This window comes from Lissotriton helveticus, chromosome 8 (assembly GCF_964261635.1).
Source record: "Lissotriton helveticus chromosome 8, aLisHel1.1, whole genome shotgun sequence".
Taxonomy (NCBI): Eukaryota; Metazoa; Chordata; class Amphibia; order Caudata; family Salamandridae; genus Lissotriton; species Lissotriton helveticus.
This window is the reverse complement of record NC_136069.1, coordinates 50,724,800-50,737,075: the sequence shown is the minus strand read 5'-3', so window position 1 is coordinate 50,737,075 and position 12,276 is coordinate 50,724,800. Positions and strand designations below refer to the sequence as shown.

General features: G+C 58.0%; 2 non-coding genes across 2 annotated transcripts; both read right to left on the bottom strand.

Annotated features, from left to right (window-relative positions):
• Positions 1–10,740: 10,740 nt before the first annotated feature.
• TRNAF-GAA (transfer RNA phenylalanine (anticodon GAA)) lies at positions 10,741–10,813 on the bottom strand. The gene has a single exon. It is a non-coding gene; the product is annotated as a tRNA-Phe (tRNA).
• Positions 10,814–11,906: 1,093 nt separating this feature from the next.
• On the bottom strand, positions 11,907–11,979 carry TRNAF-GAA (transfer RNA phenylalanine (anticodon GAA)). The gene has a single exon. It is a non-coding gene; the product is annotated as a tRNA-Phe (tRNA).
• Positions 11,980–12,276: the final 297 nt, after the last annotated feature.

The window sequence follows — 12,276 nt, the reverse complement described above, 5'->3', positions numbered from 1 at the left end:
GGGTGGGGAGGCCGCCCTCCCCGGGCCCTCAGGGGCCCTAGCCACTGCTCCTGAACCCAGCCAAGCAAGGGGAGGCTCCCCGGGCACATCGGAACCCCTTCCCGGGCCATTGGCAGTGCGGCAGGCTGGGAGACAGGGCCCTGGGCCGGAGCACCCGACCCGGGGCCCGGCCGGGCCCCTGGACCCAGCCGGGGCTCCCAAGCCCGGAGGTGCATGGGACGCCTCCCCGGTCCCTCCGGACCCCGTCCCGGGCACCCTGCCACGCAGCAGGACCAAGGACAGAGCCCGGGGTGGGGAGGCCGCCCTCCCCGGGCCCTCAGGGGCCCTAGCCACTGCTCCTGAACCCAGCCAAGCAAGGGGAGGCTCCCCGGGCACATCGGAACCCCTTCCCGGGCCCTTGGCAGTGCGGCAGGCTGGGAGACAGGGCCCAGGGCCGGAGCACCCGACCCGGGGCCCGGCCGGGCCCCTGGACGCAGCCGGGGCTCCCAAGCCTGGAGGTGCATGGGACGCCTCCCTGGTCCCTCCGGACCCCGTCCCGGGCACCCTGCCACGCAGCAGGACCAAGGACAGAGCCCGGGGTGGGGAGGCCGCCCTCCCCGGGCCCTCAGGGGCCCTAGCCACTGCTCCTGAACCCAGCCAAGCAAGGGGAGGCTCCCCGGGCACATCGGAACCCCTTCCCGGGCCATTGGCAGTGCGGCAGGCTGGGAGACAGGGCCCTGGGCCGGAGCACCCGACCCGGGGCCCGGCCGGGCCCCTGGACCCAGCCGGGGCTCCCAAGCCCGGAGGTGCATGGGACGCCTCCCCGGTCCCTCCGGACCCCGTCCCGGGCACCCTGCCATGCAGCAGGACCAAGGACAGAGCCCGGGGTGGGGAGGCCGCCCTCCCCGGGCCCTCAGGGGCCCTAGCCACTGCTCCTGAACCCAGCCAAGCAAGGGGAGGCTCCCCGGGAACAACGGAACCCATTCCTAGGCCCTTGGCAGTGCGGTAGGCTGGGAGACAGGGACCAGGGCCGGAGCACCCGACCCGGGGCCCGCCCGGGCCCCTGGACCGAGCCGGGGCTCCCAAGCCCGGAGGTGCATGGGACGCCTCCCCGGTCCCTCCGGACCCCGTCCCGGGCACCCTGCCACGCAGCAGGACCAAGGACAGAGCCCGGGGTGGGGAGGCCGCCCTCCCCGGGCCCTCAGGGGCCCTAGCCACTGCTCCTGAACCCAGCCAAGCAAGGGGAGGCTCCCCGGGAACAACGGAACCCATTTCTAGGCCCTTGGCAGTGCGGTAGGCTGGGAGACAGGGACCAGGGCCGGAGCACCCGACCCGGGGCCCGCCCGGGCCCCTGGACCCAGCCGGGGCTCCCAAGCCCGGAGGCGCATGGGACGCCTCCCCGGACCCATGGAGCCCGTCCTGGGCATTGAGCCATGCCGTTGGCCTGGAGATGGGTGCCCCGGACGCCCGGGGGAGGTCTGTCTGGGACACATGGAGCCCGTCCTGGGCATTGAACCATGCCGTTGGCCTGGAGAAGGGAGCCCCGGACGCCCGGGGGAGGACTGCCCGGTACCCGTGGAGCCCTTCCCGGGTACTTTGCAATGCCGTTGGCCTCCTGGAGATGGGTGCCCCGAACGCCCGGGGGGTGGGCTGCCCGGGACCCGTGGAGCCCGTCCTGGGCACTCTGACCTGCTGTTGGCCCGGGGGAGGGACCCCAGACGACCGGGACCCGTGGAGCCCGTCCTTGGCACTCTGACAAGCCGTTGGCCCGGGGAAGGGAGCCCCAGACGACCGGGACCTGTGGAGCCCGTCCTGGGCACTCCTGTATGCCGTTGGCCCGGGGAAGGGAGCCCCGGACGTCCGGGACCCGTGGAGCCCGTCCTGGGCACTCCTGTATGCCGTTGGCCCGGGGAAGGGAGCCCCGGACGTCCGGGACCCGTGGAGCCCGTCCTGGGCACTCTGAAATGCTTTGGCCCGGGGAAGGGAGCCCCGGACACCCGGGGGGGAGGACTGCCCGGGACCCGTGGAACTCGTCCTGGGCACTCTGACATGCCGCTGGCCCGGGGAAGGGTGCCCCGGACGCCCGGGGCCCGTGGAGCCCGTCCTGGGCACTCTGACAAGCCGTTGGCCCGGGGAAGGGAGACCTGGACGCCCGGAACCCGTGGAGCCCGTCCTGGGCACTCTGAAATGCTTTGGCCCGGGGAAGGGAGCCCCGGACGCCCGGGGGAGGACTGCCCGGGACCCGTGGAACTGGTCCTGGGCACTCTGACATGCCGCTGGCCCGGGGAAGGGTGCCCCGGATGACCGGGGCCCGTGGAGCCCGTCCTGGGCACTCTGCCATGCCGTCAGCCTGGATGGAGCCCCGGACGCCCGGGGGGGCGAAGGCCCGGGACGCATGGAGCCTGTCCCGGGCACTCTGCCATGCCGTCGGCCTGGATGGAGCACCGGACGCCCGGGGGACGACTGCCCAAGAGCCATGGAGCCCGTCCTGGGCAATTTGACATGCAGTTGGCCTGGAGGAAGGAAGCTCCGGGTGGCCTAGGGAGGTGTTGCCCAGGCATATCCCATCTGGTCCCCATGGCAGAGAACCACCAACCCTGGAGGGGTGTCCGGGCATACCCTGCCCCATAGTAATCCGGAGGCAAATTACCCCCCTTTCTTGCAATCTGTGCATGCGAGGTGACAGAGGGGACCCAAGGCGTGAAAGAACCCGACCTCATGGAGCCCTCGCTGGGATCCGGGAGGCGAATGGCACCTCATTAAGACTTCCAGGGAAGTTCGGCCATCTGGTCCCCCCCATAGGAAAGCGTTGCGGGCGACCAGATGCCCGAGGGGATCCGGGCGACCAGATGGCCGAGGGAATCCGGGCGACCAGATGGCTGGGCATGGAGGTGAAGCCGCCTGGACTCTTCCCCACCCCGTCCCCGTCCCGGGACGAATGCCCGGGACGCATGGAGCCCGTCCTGGCCACTTGACGTCCCGTCCTGGGCATTGAACCATGCCGTCGGCCTGGAGAAGGGAGCCCCCGGACGCCCGGGGGAGGACTGCCCGGTACCCGTGGAGCCCTTCCCGGGTACTTTGCAACGCCGTTGGCCTCCTGGAGATGGGTGCCCCGGATGCCCGGGGGTGGGCTGCCCGGGACCCATGGAGCCCGTCCTGGGCACTTTTACATGCCGTCGGCCTTGAGGTGGGTGCCCTGGACGCCCGGGGGAGGCCTGCCCGGGACCCGTGGAGCCCCTCCCGGGTACTTTGCCAATGCCGTTGGCCTCATGGAGATGGGTGCCCCGGACGCCCGGGGGGAGGACTGCCCGGTACCCGTGGAGTCCTTTCCGGGTACTTTGCAACGCCGTTGGCCTCCTGGAGATATGTGCCCCGAACGCCCGGGGGGAGGGCTGTCCGGGGCCCATGGGGCCCGTCCTGGGCACTGTGACATGCCGTCGGCCTGGAGGTGGGAGCCCCGGACGAGCGGGGGAAGGCTGCCCGGGACCCGTGGAGCCCTTCCCGGGTACTTTGCCATCCCGTTGGCCTCCTGGAGATGGGTGCCCCGGACGCCCGGGGGAGGTCTGTCCGGGGCCCATGGAGCCCGTCCTGGGCAGTGTGACATGCCGTCGGCCTAAAGGTGGGAGCCCCGGACGCCCGGGGGAAGGCTGCCCGGGACCCGTGGAGCCCTTCCCGGGTACTTTGCCATCCCGTTGGCCTCATGGAGATGGGTGCCCCGGACGCCCAGGGGAGGTCTGTCCGGGACACGTGGAGCCCGTCCTGGGCATTGAGCCATGCCGTTGGCCCGGAGAATGGAGCCCCCAGACGCCCGGGAGAGGTGTTGCCCAGGCATATCTCATCTGGTCCCCCGGGCAGAGAACCACCAGCCCTGGAGAGGTGTCCGGGCGTACCATGCCCCTAGTAATCCGGAGGGAAATTACCCCCCTTTCTTGCAATCCGTGCACGCGAGGTGACAGAGGGGACCCAAGGCGTAAAAGAACCCGACCTCATGGAGCCCTAGCTGGGATCCAGGAGCCGAATGGCACCTCATCGGGACTTCCAGGGAAGCCCGGCCATCTGGTCGCCCCATTGGAAAGCATTTATCGCGGGCGACCAGAGGGCCGGGATCGAAAGGACTCCCAGCTCCCCATCCATCCCAAGCCTTCGCGGTAGGGTTCCTGACTGCCTGCCCACGCAAGGCAGGGCTCTTGGACCCCGGCTGGGCCTCAGGCGCAGGTTGGACCACCGGAGCTCTAGGGCCCGGACGACCTGGGGGAGGAATGCCCGGGACCCGTGGAGCCCGTCCTGGGTACTTTGACATGCCGTCGGCCTGGAGGTGGGTGCCCCGGACGCCCCGGGGGAAGCTGCCCGGGACCCATGGAGCCCGTCCTGGGTACTTTGACATTCCGTCGGCCTGGAGGTGGGAGCCCCGGACGCCCGGGGGGAGGTCTGCCCGGGACCCATGGAGCCCGTCCTGGGTACTTTGCCAATGCCGTTGGCCTCATGGAGATTATTATTATTAGGGATTTTTGTAAAGCGCATGGTTACGCAGAAAGCGTGTCCCCGCGCTGGAACTGGGGCTTAGAAACAGAAGGAGGGGGAGGCCTAATTAATTTTGAAAGAGGTGCGTTTTCAATTTCTTTCGGAAGCTTGCTTCAGAGGGGTCCAAGCGAAGGTTGAGGGGTAAGTCATTCCAACTCTTCGCCGCCAGGTAACGGAAGGACCTCCCTCCCATGCGAGTCCTGCTAACCCTAGGGACTTTTAACAGGCCTCCGTGAGAGGAGCGTAAGGCGCGTGTTGGTGTATACCTGGTGATAAGGCTATTGAGTGGGGCTGGCGCCTTTCCAGCCAAAATGCGATGACAGGTGCATAGGGCCTTGAATGCAATTCTGCTCTTTACTGGCAGCCAGTGGAGGGTCTGAAGGGCAGCTTTGGAGTTGGATCTTTTGGGGAGATTGAGTATAAGGCGGGCTGCCGCATTCTGTATCACCTGAAGGCGGTTAGCTGCCTTACAGGTTGCTCCCAGATACAGTAGGTTACCGTAGTCCAACCGTGATGTAACGAGCGCGTGCACCAGCGTTCTGCGGGCCGAAGTTGGCAAGAGGACAAGGACCTTCCGCAGGCTTTTCAGAACAGTGAAGCAGACGCCCGCCACCCGATCTATCTGGGGTCCAAAGGAAAGGTCCGAGTCGAGCCAAATGCCTAGGTTTTTGACTTCCTGTCGGGGTGTTGGAACTTCCCCCAGGCATGGTGGCCACCACGCCGATGACCACGCAGACGGATTCTTCCCTATCACGAGCACCTCGGTCTTGCTGCCGTTAAGTTTGAGGCAATTGCTGGACATCCAAGTTGCCAGGTCTTGCATGCAACTTCTGAAGCTGTCCATAGCAAGGTCGGGTGCACGCGAGAGGGAGATTACCAGCTGCGTGTCATCGGCGTAGGACACAATTTGCAGCCCGTGTCCTGTGGCAATGGAGGCTAATGGGGAGACGTAGAGATTAAAAAGAGTGGGGCTCAGGGATGATCCCTGGGGAACTCCCTGGCCCAAATCTATGTCCCTGGAGTAGTGGTCTCCCTGGCGGACCTGAAAACTCCTCCCAGTCAGGTAGGATTGGATCCATTGGAGTGCAGCTCCTGATATTCCTCCACTATTCAGACACTGTAGCAAGGTGGTGTGAGCTACAGTGTCGAATGCTGCGCTCAAGTCCAATAGGATGAGGGCCATAGTGTGACCCTCATCCGCCCCCTGGCGTAGGGACTCCACCGCTGTCAACAGCGCAGATTCTGTGGAGTGGCGGGGACGGAAACCAAATTGGGTGTCGTGAAGTAAGGCTGCCTTATCCACAAACTCCATTAGTTGCCGGTTGACCGTTTTTTCTGCCACTTTGGCCAGGTAGGGTAGAAGGGAAATTGGTCTCAGATTGTCAAGTTTATCGAAACTGACGTTCGGTTTCTTTCTAAGGGGTAGGACCACCGCCTTTTTCCAGTCATTTGGCACAGTCTTGGTGCTGAAAGATGTGTCCAGTAGGTGTCGTATGTAGGGTTCTAATACCGCCAAACTATCTATTAGACGTTTGGGGGTAGTAGGGTCGCGTGGAGAACCCGATTTCACGGACCTACAGATTTTTAGAAGTTCATCTGAGGGCGGGGTGACAAAGTTGGTCAGTCTTTGTCTATCCCCCCAAGTTCTGGGTCTTTCAGTGAATTCTAGCCCGGTGATGGGCTGGGTTGGGAAAGCCGAATAAATATTAGTTATTTTTTTCGCGAAGAAATCTGCAATCTGATTGCAGGATTCAGGCGAGCAGTCGGTTGGGGTAATAGCAGGTTTTCCACTAGAAAGAGTTTTATAGATCAAAAAGAGCTCCTTCATAGAGTTACCAGCTTCACTGATTCTAGCTGAATAGTAGGTTGATTTGGACTTTCTAATTAGCCCATGATAGAGGCGCCTCACACTCAGGTAGATGTCCCTGGTTTCTTTAGAGGGTGCCCCCCGCCAGTGTCTTTCTGCTCTTTTCAGTGCGGCTTTCCTGACTCGTAGTTCGTCATTGAACCATGGGGCTGTTTTTTGAGCACGATTGCCTATTTTAGCTTTTGAGAGGGGAGCGGTGGCGTCAAGAGCCTCATTAATGCGCTTGCACAGATTGATGTTAGCTGTATCGGCATCATTCCCTCCGGGGTTACCCCCTTTGGTTAATGCCTCGCAAAATTTGGACTGGGAGAAGGTGGCCCATCTCCTCCTTAGGTGGTAAAGTGCCACTGGTGGCGGGGTTTTCCTTTCAGGAATGTATATAGAGAAAGGTACTAAATGGTGGTCAGACCAGGGGATCGGGATAGGGGTAGAAGCTTCTATTTCTTTCCAGTTAACAAAAATAGGGTCAAGCAGATGACCAAGTTGGTGCGTAGGACCCCTAACGATTTGGCTCAGTTGGAGGGCTCCTAGTGCCTGACAGAAGTTCTTACTGACGCTATCGGAGGGGTCATTGAGATGAAGGTTAAGGTCTCCGAGTACCAGGAATTTTTCTTTACATAGCGCCATCTCTATGATACCCTCAACCAGGCTCTCTTCGAACCTGGCCAGTGGTCCCGGGGGTCTGTAAATTAGCACGCCCTTCAGTGTATATCCGTTATTCACTTTGATGGTGAAGTTCCCTGCTTCACTGTGTAGGATGGGGGAGTGATCTAGTTGGCAGTGTAATTTCTCTTGGGCTATGATTGCAATTCCGCCTCCTCTACCTTTGGGTCTATCCTGTCTGTGCATAGTATAGCCCTCTGGGAGTGCCTCAAGGGCATCCGGAGTGGAACCTTCGTCAAGCCAGGTCTCAGTTAAAAACATGAGGTCCCACCGTTTCTCTGTGAGTAGGTCGTGTAAATCTAGCTTATGTTTCCGCAACGAGCGCAAGTTAAGTAATCCGCATTGCAAGGTGTGATCAGAAGTGGCCATGTTCGCGTCAGGGTCAGGGTCATAGGAGAAGTGGCAGTTTTCGCAACCTATGTTATCCTCCACTCGTAAGGTATGAGTGCAGGAAGTGGCCGTGTTGTGGCGAAATTTTGCCAGTTCCTGTTTGCTCCAACGGATGCTAGTCTCCTGTGGGGCATAAGGTATGGCCCTGGACCGCGTTCGATCGCGGACGGGCGCAGACGGGCTTGCCTTAGGCGCGCCTTCGGCGCGCAAACGGCGCTCCCACTGCGCTCGTCCGCTGCGCTTCCGGGGGAAGCACATTTATGTGATATGAGGGGGCGTGGCCTAAGGTTGGTGGGCGTGGCCGCTGTGATTGGGCTGAGTGTCGTCAGCCGTGGAAGGTTTCCCTGACAGCGCTTAGATCGGCTGTGCTGAGGAAACAGTGGTCGAGTGGCAGGTAGGCTTCTAAATAGTTAAAATCACAGTATCACAAAAGAGTAAAAGTATTTAAAACACACAAGCAATTTTAGCGTTTTTCCTCCCGGCTTCCGCCTCAGGAGCTAACCAGTTCTCTGGTCGCGCTATCGTTTCAGCGCGCCTAAGTACTGGGTGAGGGGGCGTGGCCTAAGGTTGGTGGGCGTGGCCGCTGTGATGGGTGCCCCGGACGCCCGGGGGACGAATGCCCGGGACGCATGGAGCCCGTCCTGGGCACTTTTCCATGCCTTCGGCCTGGAGCCCCCAGACACCCAGGGGAGGACCACCGTGAAAACCATGGAGCCCGACCCGGGCACTCTGCCATACCGTCAGCCTAGATGGAGCCCCGGACGCCCAGGGGACGAATGCCCGGGACGCATGGAGCCCGTCCTGGGCACTTTTCAATGCCGTCAGCCTGGATGGAGCCCCGGACGCCCGGGGGACGACTGCCCAGGAGCCATGGAGCCCGTCCTGGGCAATTTGACATGCAGTTGGCCTGGAGGAAGGAAGCCCCGGGTGGCCTAGGGAGGTGTTGCCCAGGCATAGCCCATCTGGTCCCCATGGCAGAGAACCACCAGCCTCGGAGGGGTGTCCGGGCGTACCCTTCTCCCTAGTAATCCGGAGGAAAATTACCCCCTTTTCTTGTAATCTGTGCACGCGAGGTGACAGAGGGGACCCAAGGCGCGAATGTACCCAACCTCCTGGAGCCCTCGCTGGGATCCGGGCGGCGAATGGCACCTCATCGGGACTTCCAGGGAAGTTCGGCCATCTGGTCGCCCCATAGGAAAGCGTTGCGGGCGACCAGATGCCCGAGGGGATCCGGGCGACCAGATGGCCGAGGGAATCTGGGCGATCAGATGGCTGGACACGGAAGTGAAGCCACCTGGACTCTCCCGACCCTGTCCCCGTCCCCGTGCCCGTGCCCGGGATGCATGGAGCCCGTCCTGGGCACTTTTCCATGCCTTCGGCCTGGAGCCCCCAGACACCCAGGGGAGGACCACCGTGAAAGCCATGGAGCCCGACCCGGGCACTCTGCCATGCCGTCGGCCTGGATGGAGCCCCGGATGCCCGGGGGACAAATGCCCGGGACGCATGGAGCCCGTCCTGGGCACTTTTCCATGCCTTCGGCATGGAGCGCCCCGACACCCTGGGGAGGACCACCCTGGAAACCATGGAGCCCGACCCGGGCACTCTGCCATGCCGTCGGCCTGGATGGAGCCCCGGACGCCCGGGGGACAAATGCCCGGGACGCATGGAGCCCGTCCTGGGTACTTTTCCATGCCGTCGGCCAGGAGCCCCCTGACACCCAGGGGAGGACCACCGTGAAAACCATGGAGCCCGACCCGGGCACTCTGCCATACCGTCAGCCTGGATGTAGCCCCGGACGCCCGGGGGACGAATGCCCGGGACGCATGGAGCCCGTCCCGGGCACTCTGCCATGCCGTCCCGACAAATTCGTACGGACTCCTAACCTTCCGACACGGATCGGAATCGAGCCCTTTCTGACCCAGCAGATTTCAGGTTGATTTGCTATATACTTTACGTACGATTTTATGGGGGCCGATTCCGATCCGGTACGTAAAAGCAAATACGACCGACATGTCGGACAACCACGTACACCCAGGGGATAGGACTGCCCGGGTCACATGGACCCCGTCCTGGGCACTCTGATCTGCCGCCGGCGCCGGGGATCGAACCGTGATCACCAGATGGGGATATCCCAAAAATCTGGCATGGATACGGCCCGCCAGGACAGGTTTGGGCACCCCTGCTTTAGATCTTCAGTCTAACGCTCTCCCAACTGAGCTATTTCGGCCTGCTGCTAGCAGTGGTCTTCATACTTTGATTTGAACCATTCAACAAACTAGATGCATGACCTGGATATTTACCCTTATATGTTAGAGATATGTTTTAAGGAGTCCTGTATCATTCAGCAGTTAACTTGTGCAATGGGTAAATAGCGTTTTTGGGATCCGGGTTAGGTAGCGTTTTTTTAACTCTGAATGGACTAGCACTATATTACCCAGACGTATGTGGCCTGAGTAGGTAAGCAATGTCATCTGACTACTGACATCTGTGTTCAAGGGGAAGTTGAAGGTAATGCAGACAAGAGGTTACTTTACAAAAAAGCATGAAATGGGAAACATTCATAGTCTAACCTGAAGGCAAGAAATGTGGAAGCAAGTTTAGAATGAGGACAGAAAGCAAAGTCTATGTTAAATTACTTGTGTTGTATATCAGTTGGAAAAAATTTGATGAATAGAGAAAAAAGTACTGCAGCAGATTCCAAGACCTCTTTTGTCAGAAGCAAGGAACCTCTCAACTGTGCCGAAACCCGGGATTGAACCAGGGACCTTCAGATCTTCAGACTAACGCTCTCCCAACTGAGCTATTTCGGCCTGCTGATATCTGTGGTCTTCATACTTTGATTTGAACCATTCAACAAACTAGATGCATGACCTGGATATTTACCCTTATATGTTAGAGATGTGTTTTAAGGAGTCCTGTATCATTCAGCAGTTAACTTGTGCAATGGGTAAATAGCGTTTTTGGGATCCGGGTTAGGTAGCGTTTTTTTAACTCTGAATGGACTAGCACTATATTACCCAGACGTATGTGGCCTGAGTAGGTAAGCAACGTCATCTGACTACTGACATCTGTGTTCAAGGGGAAGTTGAAGGTAATGCAGACAAGAGTTTACATTACAAAAAAGCATGAAATGGGAAACATTCATAGTCTAACCTGAAGGCAAGAAATGTGGAAGCAAGTTTAGAAGGAGGACACAAAGCAAAGTCTATGTTAAATTGCTTGTGTTGTATATCAGTTGGAAGAAATTTGATGAATAGAGAAAAAAGTACTACAGCTGATTCCAAGACCTATTTTGTCAGAAGCAAGGAACCTCTCAACTGTGCCGAAACCCGGGATTGAACCAGGGACCTTTAGATCTTCAGTCTAACGCTCTCCCAACTGAGCTATTTCGGCCTGCTGCTAGCTGTGTTCTTCATACTTTGATTTGAACCATTCAACAAACTAGATGCATGACCTGGATATTTACCCTTATATGTTAGAGATATGTTTTAAGGAGTCCTGTATCATTCAGCAGTTAACTTGTGCAATGGGTAAATAGCGTTTTTGGGATCCGGGTTAGGTAGCGTTTTTTTAACTCTGAATGGACTAGCACTATATTACCCAGACGTATGTGGCCTGAGTAGGTAAGCAATGTCATCTGACTACTGACATCTGTGTTCAAGGGGAAGTTGAAGGTAATGCAGACAAGAGGTTACTTTACAAAAAAGCATGAAATGGGAAACATTCATAGTCTAACCTGAAGGCAAGAAATGTGGAAGCAAGTTTAGAATGAGGACAGAAAGCAAAGTCTATGTTAAATAACTTGTGTTGTATATCAGTTGGAAAAAATTTGATGAATAGAGAAAAAAGTACTGCAGCAGATTCCAAGACCTCTTTTGTCAAAAGCAAGGAACCTCTCAACTGTGCCGAAACCCGGGATTGAACCAGGGACCTTCAGATCTTCAGACTAACGCTCTCCCAACTGAGCTATTTCGGCCTGCTGATATCTGTGGTCTTCATACTTTGATTTGAACCATTCAACAAACTAGATGCATGACCTGGATATTTACCCTTATATGTTAGAGATGTGTTTTAAGGAGTCCTGTATCATTCAGCAGTTAACTTGTGCAATGGGTAAATAGCGTTTTTGGGATCCGGGTTAGGTAGCGTTTTTTTAACTCTGAATGGTCTAGCACTATATTACCCAGACGTATGTGGCCTGAGTAGGTAAGCAACGTCATCTGACTACTGACATCTGTGTTCAAGGGGAAGTTGAAGGTAATGCAGACAAGAGTTTACATTACAAAAAAGCATGAAATGGGAAACATTCATAGTCTAACCTGAAGGCAAGAAATGTGGAAGCAAGTTTAGAAGGAGGACACAAAGCAAAGTCTATGTTAAATTGCTTGTGTTGTATATCAGTTGGAAAAAATTTGATGAATAGAGAAAAAAGTACTACAGCTGATTCCGAGACCTATTTTGTCAGAAGCAAGGAACCTCTCAACTGTGCCGAAACCCGGGATTGAACCAGGGACCTTTAGATCTTCAGTCTAACGCTCTCCCAACTGAGCTATTTCGGCCTGCTGCTAGCTGTGTTCTTCATACTTTGATTTGAACCATTCAACAAACTAGATGCATGACCTGGATATTTACACTTATATGTTAGAGATATGTTTTAAGGAGTCCTGTATCATTCAGCAGTTAACTTGTGCAATGGGTAAATAGCGTTTTTGGGATCCGGGTTAGGTAACGTTTTTTTAACTCTGAATGGACTAGCACTATATTACACAGACATATGTGGCCTGAGAAGGTAAGCAATGTCATCTGACTACTGACATCTGTGTTCAAGGGGAAGTTGAAGGTAATGCAGACAAGAG